The sequence below is a fragment of the Thalassophryne amazonica genome, chromosome 23, assembly GCF_902500255.1.
Source record: "Thalassophryne amazonica chromosome 23, fThaAma1.1, whole genome shotgun sequence".
In the NCBI taxonomy this organism is placed as follows: Eukaryota; Metazoa; Chordata; class Actinopteri; order Batrachoidiformes; family Batrachoididae; genus Thalassophryne; species Thalassophryne amazonica.
Genome location: NC_047125.1, coordinates 20,556,247 through 20,578,621, shown reverse-complemented (window position 1 = coordinate 20,578,621; position 22,375 = coordinate 20,556,247). Strand labels below are relative to the sequence as shown.

General features: G+C 40.5%; 1 protein-coding gene across 3 annotated transcripts in view; it reads left to right on the top strand.

Moving 5' to 3' along the window:
- pcxb (pyruvate carboxylase b) overlaps positions 1-22,375 on the top strand; it is a 501,867-nt gene that overhangs the window by 75,620 nt on the left and 403,872 nt on the right. The gene's annotated exons all lie outside the window — the stretch shown is intronic.

The window sequence follows — 22,375 nt, the reverse complement described above, 5'->3', positions numbered from 1 at the left end:
AAATACAGTAAAACTCGTCTAAACTGCCATCGTATGAACTGGATATTCACAATCACCGGACAAAAGCAAAAGTCCCTATGCTTTTGTATGGTTTCCCATGTAATAAACATCGTATATTTTAGATTTTGTATCATGGATTTTCGCTTACATCGGACTAAACGTCCTGTCCAACCACAGTGCAGTACTGACAGAGCAGTCTAGATGTGCCCAGTAACAGAGTTCTGAAATTAAAGTCCAATTTTTTTTTTCTTCAGCCTGACGGGACTCGCAGTCTGATGTGCACCTGCTATATTGGACACTGCAAAAGGCTGTGATCACTTTTGTTTTCACTCCTTCCTCTCCTGCCACATTTTAAAAGTTTCTGCAGTGTGCAGCTGATTACACCCGCAGTTCATGGAGGAAATTGTACACCTTACCTTTTATTTGTAGCTTGTAGAATGGGGAGTTCATTGAGAGACAAATTCTCTAGACAATCCATTAAAAATAATCCAGAAAAATTGCATAAAAGGCACGATGGAGAACTTTAAAACTCTCACACATGTTGACGTCATTGCATGGCCACGGAGTTACAGAGTTGTATTGTTAATGCACATAATGCCCGCCGCTTATGTAAGGCAGGCGCTTATTTTTTTCAGAGGTCAATTTGACCCAGTCATGAAATGAGGTAGGTCCCAATTCAGGATTCCACGTAGATTGTTCGGCGCCTCCTGACTGTAACTAATCCTAACATGCATAGAACAGATTTTGTCTGTTTTATACGTATAATGGATTTCGGTTATCACAGACAGTTACAGAGTTGTATTGTTAATGCACATAATGCCCGCCGCTTATGTAAGGCAGGCGCTTATTTTTTTCAGAGGTCAATTTGACCCAGTCATGAAATGAGGTAGGTCCCAATTCAGGATTCCACGTAGATTGTTCGGCGCCTCCTGACTGTAACTAATCCTAACATGCATAGAACAGATTTTGTCTGTTTTATACGTATAATGGATTTCGGTTATCACAGACAAAATTCGCTGATCCACTTGAATCCATTATATGCGAATTTTACTGTAAATACATAAATAAATTTGCTGCATTAGTTCCTTGGCGTCATTGTGATGGACAATATATGAAACACACTGGTCAACTTTTATGCAGATCTGTGCTGCTTTTTTCCCCAGCTCTGTCCTCTGGGAACTTAAAGAAGAGACGAGGAACAAAATTTTTAAACACATCTTGTAAGACGGGAAACTATTTGTAATGTGCTGCTGCGTACATTAATAAGAAAGATAGAAGAAACAATTCGCCTACAGGGAAATTAAATTGAAAAGTTGGCAGAAGTTTTCAGGGATTCTTTTGACTGAGCGTGCGATACAAACGCTCGCTCTTATTCAGTTCTCACAACCTCTCACTCTGTGGACTACATCTGGTTGCAGCTAACGGGTGCAGAATTAAACAGAAAACCGCTGTGCTTCCTTTGTATCGAAGGAAAGAATAGGAGATGCCCTGGCGCTCCACAACCCCCGTTTTACTTTAAGGAGTCAAGCGCCGCTGATCAAACACAAGCGGATACACAGACCCGCCTGCACTCACTGGCATCAGCAGTTTTCCCAATTTAGTGTAGCCTTCGATGTGCCTGGGATAATGTGTACGCAACGCCAGTCATCTTCATCACTGGGCTTCTTCCTCTCCTCCCTCTTTTTTTCCTTCGTTTGTCACATCCACTGCCCCGTTCACTATTATGTCACTTTAATAAACCATTTCTACCTTCAATACCTGAGGAAACTGAAGTTTATAAGGAATCAATGGATGTGGCTGTAACTACAAGATGTTACTGCGCAGTTGTATGGTAATAATCTGTATAATAATCTTGCTGTATAAAGTTGTGTAATAATCTGTGGTTACAACACAACTTGTAGCACTATGAAGTGTTACAATGTCCAATTATGAAAACTTTCTTTCTTTCTTCTTTTTTTTAATGCTGAACTTGCATAATTTTCCATGCAAATAAATTTTCTAGAAACTAAATGGCAGTTTGTCAGGGTTTGAGTTTTGCTAGGTGTTCTGTTTTATTTTGTTCTTTTGTTCTGTTAGTTATTTTTGCATTTCATTGGGTTTGGCTGGTTTCTTCTCTTGCTGGTTTTTTCCTGCTTGGGTCTGCCTGCCTTTGTTTCTCTCGTCTCTCTCCCTTGGATCTTGGTGATGGGCGTTTCTCTCTCTCAGGCCACGCCCTAGTTTTGGTGCTTTCCATGCACACCTGTTCCTGATTTGCTGATTACCACCTGGGGCTATTTAAGATCACTGGGTGTGTTTGTTCCTCGCCAGTTTGTCGTGCCTTGTGCCCTCATTCCAGCTCTGTTCCTGTGTTCCATAATCCTGCCTGCCTCTTTGTGTGTACCTGACCTCCAGCCTGTTGTTTCAACCACACCTGTTTGCCTGATGATTTTTGCATTGCTGCTTTTCCTGGACTACTTACTCGTGTACTGACCTCAACAGTAAAACCTTCTAAAAACCAGAGCTGTTTGTCTGAGCTGTGCATTTGCGTCCTGCAATTCCTGACTATCCAGCTTGATACATTCCTCTGTGTAAGAATTGTTTTTCTCCCCGAAATTTTTTTTGCTTTCAGTATGGCCATGGCTGTTTCTGTAGTTTTTTTTATTAGGGTTGTTTGACAGATCGATAGACAACCCGACACAAAACTTGGCTAATTCCATTGGAAATGTGGTCAGAACTCTAGTATTTATCTGGAGATAAAGGTCTCCCTGATCTGATATCAGGATAGTTGTGTTTCATTGAGTTTTGGACATTTTTGCAAACCCTGAGTTATTGTCATGTCGGCTAATCTGTTTTTGTAGCTGCTGCATTCAATGTCATGGTTTTGTGAGGATGTTATTGGAAGCAACATTAACAAATGTTTCGGTATCCACTGCAGTTATCCACTCATCTAGTGTATGACAGTGAACTATAACGTTACTGTGGAAGTTATCATTGCTAAACTAGTGTGACATTAGCGCTGTCTTGTTGAAACTTTAATGGCAGTTGGTAAACCTGTTGGTCCTGTCTTGTTGGTGCCTTATTGCCTCCAACGAGACAGGGCTGTGTTTAAAGTGACCTACATTGAAAATGTTATTGTTAAGTATTGCAATCAAAATAGAAAGTTCAGAATGTAGAAGTACTAATTATGTAGAATGGCCCAGTTCAGAAGCTCGCTCGCTCTATGGGAGACGAAGCCACAAACCGGACAATATTGTCGTAATGACAGAGGTCTTTCATGACAAAGAGTTTCACTCGTTCATGTCTGCAACATATACGTATTATGTGCTGGCGTGTTGCCTGTGGTGGTCCACGGGCTCTAGATTGGGTGTTGTTTATAAAATAGGTAGCTGACATTTTTCAAAGGTGGTAATAAATTATGCGTGTGAGTCCAGAATGTTTTTAGAACCTTAGATGTCAACAGTTTTTAGAAGAACTCAACTCTTTTATTTCCTATTAATTACATAATTTTTTAAATCTTAATTTACTGTCTTAATGTATTTATAAATTGTTTAGGTTCTTGTTATCGTATACACTATTATTATTATTATTTTATTATTCTATTTTGTCATTTGATTTTTAAATGGACCACGATGGAAATAAGTGTTTTCACTTTCTTGTGTCATCCATGTATTTTTAACCTACTTACAATTATATTATGTACTTACATTGAACTTACTAAATAAATTGCACATGTACAGAGCTGCCACTTCATTTATATTATGTAGATAATTTACCGCCCCCTGCTGGAATGGCATGTGAGTCCAGAATTTAATTATCAACACCCATTGTTCGCTGTTGTTTCCTAATATCCATAATTTCTCCAAAAATATTTGTCCTGTCAATGTTCTGTTTTTGCGCCGTTCATCCTTTAACCCAAATTACAAAAGTATACCAAACTGCAAATGTCAGGTCTCCTCAGTTTCTCCGTGATCGAGGCCATACACACGCACTCACGTACACAGAGGCCACTTGGCTGTTAATATATACATTGTTGGATTGTATTTGTGATTGGTAGAATTTATCTTCATATGAGGTTATGGCATGTTTCAGTTTAGTGTGTTTGGTGACATTGTACACTGCAAATACTGTTTTAATAAATCCAATAATGTTTCATATTTATCACTAATTTCTAACTTTCTGCTGATCAGAAACCAGACATGATTTGACTGCTGGAGTGTCCCGGAATACATTTCAGAACATGTAGAATTTCAACCCTTGTCGACTGTGGCAAAGGATGCAAGGACATTGTCCTTCCAGTCCTTTCACCTTACATGTCGGTACACGACTTTGTGAGATGTGAAATAAACATTCTCTAGGAAGTCCCTTCAGCTGCTCCCTTGTTTTCACTCGGGGTCGCCACAGCAGATCCAAGGCGGGTCTGCATGTTGATTTGGCATAAGTTTTAGGCCAGGTGCCCTTTCTGAGACAATAGACAATCTCTAACAATGTCAAATTGATGCGTTATTTGTGTGTATGTCATGTCTCCCTTTTGAGGAGGTTATGCATTTAACTGAAACTGTTTGCAATGGAAGTGATTTACAGAAACGTTGTGGGAAGGCTTTAGGTTCACTTAGAGGAGGTAGATTTTGGCTATACAACTAGGAAACGAAGCAGGAGACCAGCTGAGGCTTCAGAAATGCAAGAAACTGAAGTTTCTTTTGACAACCAGCAGATGGCAGTGTTCAGAATCAGGCGTCTAAAAACATTCAAATTTATATTGCCCCAAGGCAGACCCGAGGACAGATTTTGCCAATGACTGCCAAAGACAGGAAGGGTAAAATGAGCAGTTTTGGACCTGAAGTTTGCTAATAGCAGGTCTGCTTTTTTCTGCACAGTTGCAGCATTGTGTGGCTTGGATAATGTTTAACATGAAACTGATAGGTATATTTACTGATTTTACACATTAGACCCTTTGGGAAGGTGATGGTCAAGTAGTTAAACGGGTGGGTTTTTGACTAGAGGACCCTCAGTTCAAATCCCCATCAGACTGCAAACTCACTGAGGACCCTTGGGCAAGATCCTTAATGCCCAAGTGCAGTTGCGTGTCTTGCGTGGCAGTACCCTGATACTGGTTGAATGTTAGGCATTATTGTATAGCACTATATAAATGCAGTCCATTTATTGTTTCCCGTTTAAAGTTAGTGGGTTTGATCCCTGTGATTGATGGTATAGGTCACTTACAGGCACAAATTGTGTGATGTAGACATGAATATGAACGAAAAAGTTCCTGTTAGACAGAAATGCACACGTCACCGTGAGACCATGTGAAGGACAAAAAATGTTGACACTGATTGCGTACATTATCTCTCCACTGAGAATAGTGTTAAATGTATTTGCCTGCTGCGAGTCAAGCTTCTAATTCTGCTCGTCGTGCGCCCGCATGCCTGTGTCCAGCCTCGTGCATTGCCCTGATCATTAGGCAGTTCTATTCATGAATTCCTTCTCGTCATTTCCTAGACAACAGGCTCATTATGCTTCCATTAACTGCTGACAGAGTGAAGGGTGAGTGGAGGCCAAAAGCAAGTCAGCTGCACAAGGACAGGAAGAAAAGCAAAATGAAGAGAGCTAATCTAAAAAAAAAAAAAAAAAAAAAAAAAAAAAACTGTCAGTGATTACCTACGAGACAAAGGTTTTGATAATTGGGGCAGTAATTGAAAGGATGAACAGGCTGATGAAAAGCGTGTGAGACCAGGGAGTGTGGAGACACTGTATATTGGTCAGATGTAAGAAGATGGACCATTTGGTAACAAAACAATAAAATCTTGACATGTTCACCTTCGAGTCTGTGAATGCTATTAATCAATATTCCTGCTTTGGCAAAACAGAGTTTTAGAAATATTGCTCTGAGGTTTAGGAGGCATGCACCCCCCCCCCCCCCCAAAAAAAAATGATATACCCAATAGACTACAACAGTCATAGATTTTAGTATCTCCAACAAAGGTGCCTATTCTGCAAAAAGGAAAAAAAAAACAAATTGCTCCATGGTTTGTCAGCCTTAGCAAGCTTTGAGACTTCAAGACAGGTGAGGTATTTTGGGATTAATTTGTCCTACCCAGGTCAAATGGTTCTTTCCACATTCCGTCCCTTATGGGTTGTCTGGGACCCGTGTATTCGGGCACTGTTCTTTCAAAAGCAACCCACCTGAGTGTCAGAGTGTTCCATGATGCATATTACAGAATGGCCGACGCACATCCAAAATGTCCTTGTAATTATCTGATCTTAACCTAACTGCTTTTCATAATGGCTGACAACATCCAAAATGCCTTTGTAAGTATCTGATCTTAACCTAACTGCTTTTTCAAAATGTCTGTCACACATCCAGAATGTCCTTGTATTTGGCACAACTATATATTATAGCTGTCTAATTGATCTTTTTGTGGCTGTCTAATTGAGGAAACCGGAGTGTTCCCGTCTGTTTGGCAGCATGACTCTGATTTGTTGTGTGAAACGCAGACACACTATAAAATTTTTACATACTGCCTTGAACGCAACATGAGTGTGACACCCGCTAATACCCGCCTACACTATGCCGTCATTTTGCAGCCAATCACATAGCCGCTGATTCACGACAGGCTAAGGACCACCCACATGGGGTCGGCTGGAGGAATAAAGAGGCTCTTTGTTCCAGATGTTGCATGTGATCTGTTTTGAAGACTCCAGCGCTGCTAGATGACTCTCTGTATCAGTGTCGGCACCTTTCAATACCACATCTGAACTTTGAAGTCCGTTTCTTCTCCAATTCTTTTGAGATCACTCACCACATAAAAGAACCTAACATGAGCTTCAAACCTACTCTTGAGAAAACCTGGGTGTGACGTTACGGAGGGTTTGTGCAGTGTGTGTATATAGAGATGATGCTTATCCTATCCTGGACACACAGAGCAGTACCTGCTCTTCCTCTATAATCTCCATTGCCTTCTCTCTCGATTTGTCTGTTTCAAGAAAACGGGTACAACTGGGATTCATTCTCTTGACCTCTTGGCAGGGGAAAAAAATGGATAAATTCAGTTTGCAGTCAACTACAAGACGAGACCAGACACAAATTAAAGATGGCAGGGGTTGGAGATGAAAGTTACAAAAAGTTGAGAGAAATTCCAAAGTAGTTCCTGTCAGAACTAAAGGGAAATTTCCCTCTTTCTTTGTTGTTACTTCTGACCTCTGCTTAACTTTCCAAAAGCAGCATTTTCCACAGAGTATCAAAACGAGATGCACCTCATTTCTCCTCCATGGCAGCAGTAGAGTAATATTTTTCATTGTTACAGTATTCTGTAGAGACCTTCGTCTCCCTGTGCGTTGAAGAAAATATTTATTTTTGACCTTTGTCAGAGGCATTGGTGTATTTTCCAGGGGACATGAAAGAAACATTTGTACATGTTAGATGTCAGTGACATTTTAAGAAAGGCCAATATTGAAGGTGTGAGATTTGAGCAACGTGGGGATAAACTTAACCTGTAGATGGATTAGGAGGTAATGGAAAAGGCAAATGCCACATGCAGAAAGTCTCACTGTAACCGTTTGTGTTGCCTCTGTTGTCCTTTCAGTACATCTAAAGCAATGGCTTACTTTACACTCTTTATATTGATAGTAAACATCAGGTTTTATGAGCCCACAGTAGGCCTTTAAATTCCTGTTGGTTGCCGTCTATAACTGCATTGATTTAAAATGACTGCATTGTCTCTGCTCACCATCGCTCTATTTTGTGTCTGCACTTTATCACCGCATTGCTTTGAGACCACCTGGAACTCCCATTGCGCGACCACATGCTAGCCTTAAAGCCTCCAGTCGGTGCACAGCGTCTGATCTCAGAGTTAAAAAAAAAATCAGATGGAAAGCACAGTTTTGTCACGATTGTCTGCACCCATGAAGTGTCTCATTCTGTTGTTGCATAAATAACGACCACTCAGTTATTGAATTACAGCTACTATTAACCCTGCGTTACCATCGGTTACTGTTATTAAGGCTTGGGCTGGGATGAAGACCTTGGACAACAGTACAGCAATACATGGCACTGGCGTCTATGGAAACAGTTTGACTCTGATTAAAATGGAGCTAATCGCTGATGTGCGTGATTTAGTGAAAGGCATTGGAGGAGTGCACTGTGGAATACTTTGGGACAGTTGTACTGACATTGAGGTTTGTGTGGTTATGTGTTTATTTCATGAGGTTCTGACAACGTCATAGTGTCACTTTTACCGTTTGATGAGAAATGATTGACTGATTGCGAAAAGGTTAATATCATCTCTCTAACCCAATTGGCCGTGAAAATATTCTGAAAATGGCATTTTTCAGATTATTATTATTACATTATTTCATGTCACACGATGTGTTTATAATGTTATTGGAATGCCACTTACACCATTTGACTACAAATGATTTACTGATTGGTTATAAGCCTCAGATTGTCTTTCTGGCCCTGTTGGTTGCAGAAATATCTTGGGAAAAGCATATTTGACAGTTTTGACATTTTCCAACACCTTGTAACGTTATCATTATCATAACACCACTTACACTGCTTCATTACAAAAGATTCATTTGATATAAGCCTAACATTCGTTGGCTGCAGAGACATACTGAAAATGACACACTTCAGATAATTATGACATCATTTCATGATATCGTTTGATGTTACTATCTCACTTATACCATGTGATTGCACATGTCTTACTGATTTGATATAAAGTTCAGAAGCCCAAGTGGGCACTGAGATATTCTGGGAAAAAAAATTTTTTTCAAACAATAATGACATTCCATGATGTCTTTGTGACATCATGTCATTTACACCATTGATTCCAAATGATTTATTGTAGGGCTGAGTAAGTCTAATAATTTGATTACAAAAAATGTTTGCGGCAAATTCTGTGCCTCAAAGCTCTGTTTAACGATGTAGTACATATGCCAGATCTGTGTGTTGTGCGGTAGCATTCCCCCCCCCCCCAAAAAAAACAGAAGGCAAGAGCATGCGCATAAGCCGTGTAAACGCTAATCAATTTAGCACTGAAAGCTACAGCTTTCCAATGCATCACACAGAGGAAAATAAAGCCTTTTAAGAGAAAGAGGGTCCACGCTGATCATCTGAAATAGCTTACAGCGCATTTGAAGTGTATTTGTCTGTTTTTTAAAAACACACTGTTTAGTCCAGTGCCTGCTCTCCGCTCTATGTGGGGAGTGACTATTCGCCCGGCGGCTGCTGCTGTCTCTCTCTGCCCGGTGTGAGGGGCTCAGCACTCACCTCATGCCGGGCCAGTCACAGCTCCGTCCTTGGCCACACTGACAAACAGTCTCTGAAAGAAGATCCTCTCAGCAGAAGTCCACTCTTTCTTCAGTGTTTTGCTCAGACTCGCACTGAGTGTTTCCCTTTTTAAGTTTTGATTTTTTTTTTTTTGAGCAACACACAATGCTTCACAAACATGGTAACTTAAATAAAATAAAATAAAAACAGTGACTGTGATACTTGCATGTTCAACCTCCAGCTGAAATGCATCTGCTGAATTGCAGAGAAAGAGGGATAAAAAAAATTAACGCAGGGACCCAGTCCACCAACCTTAAAAAAAAAAAATAATAAAAATAAAAATGGTTAAATTTTACAAGTTAGGGCGAGAACAGAAAGCCACACCCCATCACCATTTCACCTGCGCTTACGGTCCGGTGTTAGGGGAGTGCTGAACTGAGCTCCTGACACCGGGAAAGATCCAAAACTTGTAAAGATGTGATAAAATAAATAATTAATAATTAGGGATACACTAAATTTGACAATCTGTGTGATGGCACAGCGACATTGTGCCATTGCTTAGGGAGAACTCTGGACTGTTGATGTTTAAAAACGCAAAAGTACTTTTTATCCGATAACTCGATTCATCGCCAGAATAATCGATAGAATACTCGATTACTAAAATAATCGAAAGCTGCATCCATAATTTATTGACTGACAAAAGCTTCATGTCGTCTCTTTAGTCCTATTGATTGTGTCAATATTTAAAAAAAATGTGTTTTTCTGACTATATTATTGACTACCTTGCTCGATCTGCCCCAAAGTTTTGTCATTTGGAGACACTCACCCTGCAGAAAGTCTCTTGACATTTTTCACAAATATGTGAGATTACAATACACTGTGCTTAAAAAAACAAACAAAAAATGTATTTTGTTAAATGCTTGCTTGCTCTGTGGCATTGTGGTTTGAATTCTGAGCAGAGTATGCAAGCGAAGGGAGAAACTTCGCTCGTATCACGTTTGTAATTAGCCATGGCATATGCCTTGTTAGCTAGCCTAGAACATTTATTTTTCAAATACAGCCAGTGCCGCTCCCTTCCTGGTTGACTTCAGAATAAAGTTACTTTCAATTCAGATTGTAGATGCAAATTTAGGTATTTCCTCTTCTTACACTGATTCTCCAAATCACATTTTGCACATTTAGTGGCTTTCCTCCGCTAAACTGTGGTTATATGACGTGTGTGTGTTTTTGTGATAACTGGCATATTCCAAAACTCTCCTTGCTAGGACATGCTGATTTTAGAGGTTTAATCTAAGACTTGCTTTTTCTTTTTTTCAACCATGGAATGGGAAATGTTAGTTGGTTTATTAGAACTGTAATGTCTTCAAATCACAGTATGTCATGAAACCAGAAACTGGCCCATACCTGGAGTGGTGGTGTTCAAGATCATTGTTGTTTCTCTCCTTGGGAATGAGTCGTATGGATCATGGACTGCGATATGTGTTGCCTTGAGGTCTGTGCAGCTTGGCTGCTTCTTGTCTTTTCATTTCCTTCCTCTTGCATCACGCATTTCAGTCATTATTGCTGTCAAGTGCCTTTGCTGTAGATCTACTGGGGCTTTGATTTTTTTTTTCCCCCCTCTGCATCTCTTTTGTATTAATCTTTGCGTAACCTTTTCTTTCAGTCTGTCTGCTTTTGTTGTCTGTCCTGTCGTTTATTGCTTCCATTTCTTTGCCTCAAGCTCTTAAATGCCTCTTTTGCACCATTCGTTCGTCTGACCTGTCTTTCCTCAGTTACTCTGCACTCCTACTTCTGCATTCTTAGATAAATTTGCTTGATTTTTATTTTTTTTAATTACCCAGGAAGATTTACCATCTGGTGAAACACAAAGGACAAAAGTGTTGCATAGATGTTAGGCACTGAAGAGGGCTGGTGGGAGAGTGGTTTATTCTCCAGTTAAAGAGGGTGAAAGATGAAGAGAAGCAGTGGTGAGTTTCTCTTACTATAATTTTAATAGCTCTCTTTTTTTTTGCAAAACACACCTGGTCCCTGGAGTCATTTTAACACCCATTAAGGAGTCAGCCCATTCTGTGTCAGTAGTCCGACAGAATTTACAACGTAACACTTCCACTTACAGGACCCTCGAGTGAAAGATCCACCAGTGAGAACCGTAAATATCAATTTGCTACTTTTTTACGGGCTCTAGCTGAGGCTTGGAATTCAGCCATTTGAATGAAGCTGATGTCTTTTTCTGAAATGTTTTATTTCTGCGACAGTCTTGTTTGAGGCCGATCATAAAAATAACAATGAACAACAAGCATGAGGACAAGAAATGTGCCGCAAACCAGGGAAAGAATTGTAGTAATGGTAGAAGCAGTGGTGTACACAGCTAACCTGAAAACTAGCTTTGATCATTTTGAATGCGCTACCTGAAAAACTAACTGTGATAATGCTAAAAGGGTAATCTGCACAAACATTTAGTTGAAACTCCCGCTAACAACTTGCTTTTATGATAAGAATTTAGCTTTGGCATTTTTTTTTTTTTTTTTAAGTTTTTGGGCTTTAAAACCCTGAATTTTTTTTTTTTTTTTAAAAACACTGAACCCCCAAATCTTCAGACTTGCCATTTTAGCATGCCAAGATCAACATGTACATAAATACTGATATAAACACAATTAAATGGTAGTTTCTATTCAACATGAAATGTATTCACAGTACAGAAAGTGTAAGATGAATAAAAAAAAACAAACATTCAGAGCTTTAAAATACATGGAAAACAATCAAATTAATGCGTTTAAGCTTATACCTCCTCAAGGAGATGCTTGTTGTCTTCCTGCCGATGTCAGTTTTGCTTATTGGATTATTGCGTAAACTCCAACAGGAACAAATGTGTGATTTCAGGAATTATAACTGTTTTTGATGTTAAACATCATTCGTCAATGTCACGGAAGCTAACTGGCAAGGGTTTCAAAGTTAGCTGAAAAGTTCATCTGTGAACAGAAAAGTTAGCTTTGCCAATTAGCTGATTTGTGTCCAACACTGGGTAAAAGTCAGTTTGAAGTAGAAGTTTAATAAGCGATGTCCAGCTGGAATAAAGGGATGAAAGCATGAATTGGTAAATGGATGCAGGGATTCCGTTCAAGCTGTTTATCACTCTAGCTAGTGAATGCGACCGTGTGGGTGCCTATGGGATTGTGTGTATGCCCATGTGTGGGCGTGCACATTGTGGAGTTCATTATGATGAGTTCAGTTTGCCTTCCAGCACCTATGCGATATGTGTGCACATGTGCACCCGTGCTGTCAGTGTGTTTGTGTGTCTGCACAAATGTGTGTGCTGTGCTGGCGTGCGCGTGTGGGTAAGCACCGCTGCCTTGGCATCTTCCTGCAGCAAAAGGATTAGAAAGGTGGCACCACTGAATTGGAGCAGAAACTATTTCTGTGCCTGTGTGTTACACTTCGGCCGTATCGGCTGTGAATCAGATGAGAGTTGTGTGTTGTGAGTCTGAAAGGTAATTGGATCAGATTACAGAAAATCTTGGCACCAGATTAAGTCTGAGCCCGACGAGCGAAGAAAGAAATGAGAGAAGCATCACTGCAGGAGAGCTGCAGTGATGTTAGTATGAAAGAAGGTTAGCAGGCGGTGCACTGTAGAAAATGATTATGTACTCGCTTCTGTGTAATGTTGTATTGTTCGTATTTTCCACGAAGGGTTTGAGGGTGTAGCATTTTAACTCTGAGCCTGATATTATATAATTTAGAAAATGAATCAAAACCGTTCCTGTTCGCTTCTCTGACACGTCAGTGATTGGCTGTTTTTCTGAATAAAATTAACATTTCCCATAAACCCTGTTGTTGTTGTTGTAGCAATGTTAGGTCATACATGTTGCTGTCTCGTGTGTCACTACTGCATCTCCAGTTGTACTGCTCCTCATTTTCATCTTAATGTGATTAGCTGCATCTCAACAATGTCCTTGTGAGTGGACTGCCCAATTGTCCTGACTTTACCCATGCATAAAATACTGCAGTATATGAATATTCAGTAGGCTGGGTGGGGGGGGGCTCTTTTGACATTTCACCATTTTTTTGGTGTGTGTAAAATTGAACCATTTAAAGGAACCTGCTGGTCATTTTGATGCTTGAGCCCAAAATGCAGACTTGTTTTATATATATATATATATATATATATATATATATATATATATATATATATATATATATATATATATATATATATATATATATATATATATATATATATATATATATATATATATATATATGGACTGTTGCATATCTGGGGATGCAAGCATCAGTGTGTTCTTGGTGCTAGTCCTAGGCCCGCATAAATAAATACTGTGAAGAAGGAGCATCTGGTGTAAATTTTGCTAAGCATGTAGATCACAAATTGAATTTCCTTTCCCCATTTATTTAAGGTCTGTATTAACACTGACCACCGCTAGTGGTGTTCCAGCAGAAACTGTACTACTGTTGGACAGAGGAAGAGGATGGAAAGTTAGGAATGTAGAGGTCAGTCAGGAATTTGAATATGGGCAATATGACTGATCAAGTGAGTGAGCTTGCTGATATGAAGGAAAGGACAAAGGAAAAAGTACTGTGTGTACAAGAGACCAAGTTGACTAAGGTCAGGAGCCTATGAGATGGGCTCAAACTGTTCTATCATAGTGTTCATGGATGAAAAATGTTGGAGGAGTAATTCTGAAGGAAGACTTTATTGAGTGAATTAGATGTGAAGAGAGTGTCTGACATAGCAATGAGTATGAAGCTTGAAATTGAAGTGGTCATGCTGAATGTCATCAGTGCATATGCCTTGTAAGTGGGTTGCGAGATGGAGAAAGTAATTTTCAGGAGAGAGCGACATGAGGTGGTAGGTGTGTACCCTATGAAAAAGTGTGGCGATTGGAGTGGATTTCACTGGGCATGTTTGTGAAAGGAACACAACATTTAAACAAACACAGATGTTTATACATGTGGATGTCTCCATACAGCTGCAGACAAAACATTTGGTGTTATATAGGAAATCACCCTGTCTGCCTATCAGTCAGTGAATATTGTAAGTGCGTCTACTCTTAAACTGTTTGGTGCATTTTAATGAAATTTTACACAGTGGTAGCACAGCATTTATCATCAAATTATACGAATATATCTTCAGTGGGAAACATTTGGAATCGTGTGTCTAATTGATGCATTTCATAACTGACTTTGCAGGCACCTTTCCTGCACATTTCAGGAGTGTATAACTTTCAATAAAATGCTCACATCACTTAAGGTTTTAAATGTTTTGCTTTAAATTCAAATGGGTTTAACAAAAATATCATTTATGAATTTCAGCCATTTTTTATATATAGTCCCTGCATTTTCAGAGTCCATAAATAATTGGATAAACTAAGTGTTAAATCAACTTTATTTTATTTTTTTCCTTACAAGATTATATCGTTTCATACAAAACTACAGTACATCTTTACCTTCATTTTACCACTGCCGGGCAGCAACACATCTGCTGCCCATGGATTGGTCAGTTATTTAATTTGACCGTGTCTCTTAGCCACTCAATAAGGGGACTGAGGCTTGAAGAAGGGTGTACTGAGGAATGCAACTTAATCATTGTGCAGGCAGTGAAGTATGACAGAGCTGGGGTATCACTCTCCCTGTATAAACAGGGCTCATAGGACCAAAATATGAGTGAGTCTGTCAGAATCTTTCCTTTTTAAATAACTCAAGAAACCCAAGCGTTACTTACCTGAAGCTTGCCATGTAGGTAGAACATATTGAGTAGTCTTACAGGTTAGCTACTGATCAACCACTGAAGTACAGATCAACATTAAAATGGATATTATTTATTTTTTAAATCAGCTATGATTGAATGTTGCTGCCTGGTGTCATGTAATTGCTGCTTTTCTTCTCTCTCATCTCAAATGCAGTTGGCAAAAACCTTCCCAAATGATGAAATACTGATATAGTATTACTCAATACATGAAAATTCCAGACCTTTCCAACAGGATGAACCTTGTTGTCACATAGTGTGTCTGGTTGGATGGAAGTATTGCTTTATTATGCCATCACATGTGCAATACAGATGGCAGAATAACAGCACTGACATTTCAACATGAAGATGGTAAGATCTTCTGAGAACAATGCAGATTAGTAAAGATGGGATGACCACCACATCTTACACATACACCTACACATTGGCCCCGTGACATCCACGAAGATACCGAATCAACCCATAACTCCAAACTGTAACCATTTATCAGTGTGATTGCACAAATATCCCCTGATAATGCAGGTTCTGTGGCTGCTCAGCCATCTTGCTTCTTATGAACTTGATCACAAAATTTCCTCTTGATGTAGATGACATAAGGGAGAGCTATTGTATTGCCATCAGAAACCAAGTTCAAACATCACTCGAGGCAGATGAATAACAAGAATGGATGAGCCCTGGAACATCTTAAAGAATATCATAACAAAAGCACCAATCGAAGTGATCCTTCAGAAGAGGATGACAAAGAAAGCCCGGTTGGCTCCGTGCTGAGACACTTGAGCTGATTATATAACACCCCCACCCCCCTGCAATCTCATGAGACAAAGACACACAACCAGTGATCCACAATACAACCACCTGAGCTGCCAAATCCAACACTGCCTGAGAAAAGAAAGAACAACAAACCAACATCTGTGAAGAATTTGGAACCAAAAGGCACAAACACACACCCTTAATCTCTTCCAGTGCACCAGGAGGCTGTGTGTAGGTGTTTGTTTGCAGCTGGCTGCAGTGCAAGATGACATTGGAGAAATTCTGACAGAAGAAGCAGACATCTGGGCACAGTGGCACCCGTACTGTGAAGATCTGTATGCATGTGAGGCCAACACATCAAAACACGCCAATCTGAATGAGAACCAGGCATTCTTGAGTTTGAGATCCAAAACATAGTGAAGCTGGCACGAAACAAATCTCCAGGAACATACTGTCTCGGTCAAGCTGGTGGAGGCAACAGGCTTGCCAGGTGTCAAAACCAGGACTGCTGCCTGGTCAGAAGACTGGAAATCATTAGTATTCATTCCACTTTCCAAAAAGGGTAAGGAGAAAGCTAGGACTACATATCATGATCATATTCTGCTGCACATATGGTTGTCATGTGAATCAAGAAAAATAATTTAAATTCTGTCAGTATGCTGCACTCTATAACATAGACAATGCTGTTCCACAAGGAGTAGACACATTCATCTACTTGTGTGCACAGATCAAGAACACTTGAGGATGTGAGAAGGAACAAGAATTTGGAACCAACCAAAGTTTGTTTGGAACAAAATGAATCAAAAGAAAAAAAGCAGACTAAGAAGCAGAATGTACCAGGCTTCGTAAGTTTTCTACAAATTACCGGAAGAATCAGAAAGGAGCCATCAAGCATCACTACCAAGGATATGCCAGTCTAATCAGGCAAACGGTCACAATACTTGGGGCAGAAACTGTTCACTTATTGACCACTAATGGCATGGTAGTGCCGGTTAAAGAATCAGTCTCTTTAGCGGATGTGCCAGAGTGAATTAAAAATAGCAGAATTAAAGATGCCGTACCTCAAAATCCCAAGACGGGATCATACAGGTAAAGCTGCAACACTGTAAAACTTAAATCTCACACATCACTGTTCTCCAAAAATGAACAGTAAAATGAGACTACAACAACAGCAACAAAAACACAAGTACACATAAAGGGCTCATGCATACCAAAGCACAGTGGGGGTGCTTAAGAGTTGAAGACTGCCAGTTTAAATCTGTTCAGAGTTAGAGAAGGCTGTTGTATCCAAGCCTTTGGCAACAAACCACCATGTGCATATGAGGAAACTCTCTCCTTAATCCTCATGGTACATGCTTGCTGTGCACCCTGAGGGGCTGGTAGGGGTGGGGGTGGGGTGGTAGTGGGCATGGCTCTTGGGTTTGCGGCCCATCTCTGGCACTGAAGTTCCTTTGTGGGTGTGGAACCTTGTTATCCAGGTGTACTTGCAGCTTTGGGGTACCATCTTGGTTTCTGCTAGGCTGTCTCCATTGTGGTGACCCCCACCAATCGATCATGGAGCTACATATGCAGAGAGGTACGAAGCCTGCAACAGTTGTGGCCACATTTTCTCGAGCAGAAAGCCAGGAACCGCTGTACCCCCTCGTCGGTCCATCGGTCGCCTCTGCTGTTTGTATGTTTTAGTCATTCTTTCTTTATTTTTTTGGCTACTCATGTTTATCGTCTGTTGTTGTCTTATTCCACGTGAGTTAATGACCAGTCATCATTAATCCCCGGCCAAGAAGTTTCCAGGAATACTCAGAACTACCAACCCCGTTTCTTTCCCACAAAAAAGACCCTGAAAATCACATTTCAGAGGTGGTCTCTGCAGAAGGGACTAATGCAAAGGTGTCTGATCGCCAAAAATGGTCCGAGATTTCCTGTGTTGGAAACACACTTACTGTGACAGTAACTTTAATATGGCCCAGCAGTCGTCAAATATGCCATGTCAACACAGCAATAGTTGGTAGAAATTTCGGTATTCTCTTGGAAATCTGATAATTCCTGGAAAACATTCAACCCTATAGAGTAATCTTAACATAAAGTTCTGACATTTGACTATCAGAACTTGTGAATTCCTGAAAACAATGTAAGAAACCAGAATAACCTGTTACTAACAGGCTTGTGATTTGCCTTTGAGCGTCAACAAACTTAGTGTTCAACCTCTGAGGATTACACAGGTATAGACCCCCATCTTCAAGTTAAACGATTTCACCCTACATTTTCTGCCAAAATAAACTCCTTGGCATAGAAAGATGCTGGAGAGGAGGGATTCTGTCTGAGGTGTTTTGAATTTGAATTATGATCCTGTAGGAGTGTTTCAAAGCGTTTCGTGCCGCTGTGCTTGGAGATGTAGTGATGGTGGGGAGTGACGATCACTGGAGCATCCTTTTCTTTCTTTTAACGGTCAATGCATTGCATCTATTTCATGCTTTTCCATCTGATGGAGGCACTCGATGTGCTTTGAGTGCTTTACAACTGCACACCTGGAACAATGGTAACACGAAGGACCTTATTCAAATGGACCGTCATGATTTTTCCTTTCTGACTGTGGAACTGAACTGATGATTCTCTGGTTATATTTATCAGCTGCAAATATTAACACATTAATGCATCAAAAATTATAATCCAAGAATATATATTATTTTGAAATGGACCATTCTGCTTTTGATACATTTAAAGTAGTTTATTGTTATTGCATGTCTACCTTTACATTCCTGTCACTCTTGAGCATGAATGAGCCCAAATCCTGTACGAATGGACAATCGCGCTGCATTTGAACCCCTTGTACAGTATTCGTGTGGCACTGCACAAAGTCGGACACGTTCGCACGGCCAGCATGAATGTAGATAACATGCACACCACTTTTGAGCTGCTTTCGAGCTGGGGAAACATCAAATGGCAGTCGAAGTGCAGACTGATCGCAGTGTTTTTGACAGTAGTGGTTTGTTGCGAATGCCATATACTTTGAAACCGGTCACGGAAGTGCACAAAGTAATCCCGGTGTAACATTGAATGGTCACTAACAACCTAAATCTAAATTATGATATCGCTGCGACATGTCTTTTTAGGTAAAGATTCTGTTACCCGTTGTAAAGCAACAACTGTACAACCTGGGCATTAAGGGTCTTGCTCAAGGGTATAAGTGAAGTTAAATCTGGGTCCATGCTCTGGTGCCATGTGCCACAGTATCCACCACGACACAGAACCATCCACGGAGCGGCACCCTCCCAGGCAGACAGTTGCTCCATCCCCACCTCTCAAACATAGCCATCAGTCTGCATCAGCCAGTTGAAATCTTAGTCACTTTGAGCTCTCCAGCCACTAGAGTCCTCAGCATTGAGGCACCTGAGTGCTGGGTCGAGTCCTGAGAAATGTTCCACATTTATCTGATGGTCCCTCACATTGCAAGTGATGCTTTTCATCTCAGTCTCCCTAAGTTTGACACAGTCGGCCTCTCTGTTCCCAAGAATCCTCTGAAGACACCTTGTACCAAAAAACATCAAGCCATTGTCTTAGGTCAGTAGTTACCGTGCAAGTCTCACATCCATACAGCAGCACCAGAATCATCAGGACCCTAAACACGAGGACTGTCCGTTCTCCTGCTAGATATCATTCTCATAAAACGCATCAGTCCATCAACTTCATGACTCCAGAAGTTCTTCCCAGGCCTCTCCAGATCTCAAAGCCCAGCTACCAAGAGACATGAATATCACAGCCGAGATAAGCTAATGTCTCCACATGTTCAAGACTTTTACCACCTACAGATGCAGAGAGACTTGAAATGGTTTTCCAGGAATTCATTGAAAGTCTGGGACTTTTTCAGGATCCAGGTCAATTACAAACTGTGACACTCAGATTCCTCGCACACTTTCTTAAATTCTGCAGCCAGAATATCCATCAATACTTTAGTGGTTTTCCTTTTTGGTTGGGGAACTGAACCCATGACCATCTGGACTTCCAAATCCTTGAACTCAGTCTTATTTGCTTGTTTTCCCTCCCTTGCGCTCTAATTTGATTCTGTGTATCTATTCTTATTTGATCATCCATCAAATTTTAACTGCTCTCATCCATCCATGCATTACTCATGAATGCGTTTTGCCTCCACTCCCTTTGAAGTTGAGCACCGAAGATCCGTCTCTGTCGCTTTCTGTTTGCTGCTGCAGACCAGCGTACATTCATCAGCGCTGGGATCATTTCATCTCAATCACACATATGCAGTGTGTTCAGCAGCAGGTTGCTAAGCGGCTGAACGTGCATAATGCTTTTCATTTTGCAGATTTTATCGTGGTGGTTTGAGTGCGTATTCCTCTATACTGACATTTTCCTGTGCCACTATAGCCCATTGACTTTGCTGCCAGACCTTGTAATGCAGTAACTGCTCAATCTTTAAACTAACTGCTACTTCAGTGACTCAGTTGGTTTGTGTGAATGAGAGGGTGTGTGTGTGTGTGTGTGTGTGGCTTCCACTCACTGTGCTGACTATGTGCATTATTTGACCTATACAGTTTATCAGTGAGAACACTGTTAGATAAATGTATTTGTCCTCGGTGCAAGCTATACATGAGGGCCGCACACACATCATGAAAAATTCAACAGCACACAGGGAAGGTTAGCAGAAAGGTGACTCGGCCTCGGAATTTGCATTTTTGTCCGAGTACAGCTATGTGCACATTAGAGTAGATTAGCTACAAAGTACATTATGCGGATGCACGTTTGTAATGTATGTTTTGCATACATGTACTTCCGATTAAGTATGCATTCAATATTTGTTCCACGTCTGATCCCGATCATGTAAAATTTCATACAAACCAAGATGACCCGATGGAAGAGACCATGTAGTTTTTAAGTAATTTATGAAAAAAGGTGTTCCCGTACCTGTATCACCCATAAAGAAAGCGTAAGTACCCCTAAATTGGTCTTTCACATTGTCTTGGTATAATTTTAGCATACTCATCTTTGCAGAAATACTGTAATTCAGCCACATGGGAGGGTTTTTGTCCATCCATTTGTTAGAGAATCTCATTGGTGTCCAAGTAAGAATTTTGACGAGGCCATTCCAAAAGCATACTTTTGGTTCTTTTGACGCAGATTTCCGAAATACCTGCAGCTGTCTGTATATATGCATATAACACTTGTTTTTCACCCTCTTGTGTGTAGGGTAGAATACCTTCTCCAATCCCTTTCTGTGGATGAAATAACCTTCTGAAATTCCGTCTGGTGTGTACAGAGTTGGGCTCAATCATTAAGCCCCTCACTCATTACAGCAACTTGGTTTCACCAGTGGAACGTGACAGTGGCATGACATAAAAACTCGCTCTGCTCTCCCTGTCAGAGCAGTCAGAGCTTTCAGTCGGAGTCAGCCGTCAGAATATGACATCTGTTCCACAGATTTTTGAAGGGGGAAGGGGTCTCGAACCCTAAACTCTACATCGGCACTGAATGTTTTTTTTTTTTTTTTTTTTCAAGAAACGCTCTTTCACTGATTTTAAAAACTCAGTACCTCCTGTTCCACACCAGACACCTGTGCTGCTAAAGCTAACTTGTCATTACAAAAAAAAAAAAAAAATGTACAAAAAGCTTTGTTTTTCTTAACATAGTCTGAGAGTCATATTTTTAAGATGGCAAGTTTCCTGTTGTGAAGTGTATGAGCGGGGGTGGCTTGAGCACATCCCAGCACTCACCTGGCTAAAGACAGAGTACACCCTGGACAGTCTGACAATCTATCACAGGGTCAACACACAGACAGACAGTCATTCATGCTTACTTTCAATTTAAAGACACAGACTCACCTAACCTGCACTTCTTTGGAAATGGGTTCAAGCCGGAGTACCTGAAGCAGGAAAACATACAAATTTTACACAGAAAAGGACCAGGTTGGAAGCGAAGTCTGGACCTAGTTCTCTTATTTTGTGTAACATATACAAAAAAAAAAAAAAAATTAAATATGTCTCCAATGATGGAGCTAAACCCAATGGAGTGGGGGTAGGGGGCTTTGACCCCATTCTATTGTGGCTACAGGCCTGTACAATGCCAGTGACTGCCCTTGACCTCAGACTGGGGTGATGGTTCATCTTTCAGAAGGACAGTGACGCTAAGCAAACAGCCTGTGGCTTCAGGACAACTCTGTGAATGTCCTTGAGTGGCCCAGTCAGAGCCCAGACCTGAATCCGATTGAACATCTCTGGAGAGATCTGAAAATGGCTCTGCACCGACGTTCTCCATCCAATCCGATGGAGCTTGAGTGGTGCTGCAAAGAGCAATGGGCAAATCTGCCCAAAGATAGGTACACCAAGCTCATGGCATCATATTTAAGAAGACCTGAGGCTGTAATTGCTGCCAAAGTTGCATCAACAAAGTATTGAGCAAAAGGTGTGCATACTTATGTACGTGTGATTTCTTAGTTTTTCATTTTTAATAAATTTGCAAAAAAGAAAAAAGAAGAATACAAAATAAGTTTTTCATTTTGTCATTATGGGGTGTTGTGAGTAGAATTTTGAGGGGGGAAAATTAATTTTCTCCATTTTGGAATAAGACTGTAGCATAAAATGTGGAAAAAGTGAAGCACTGTGAATACT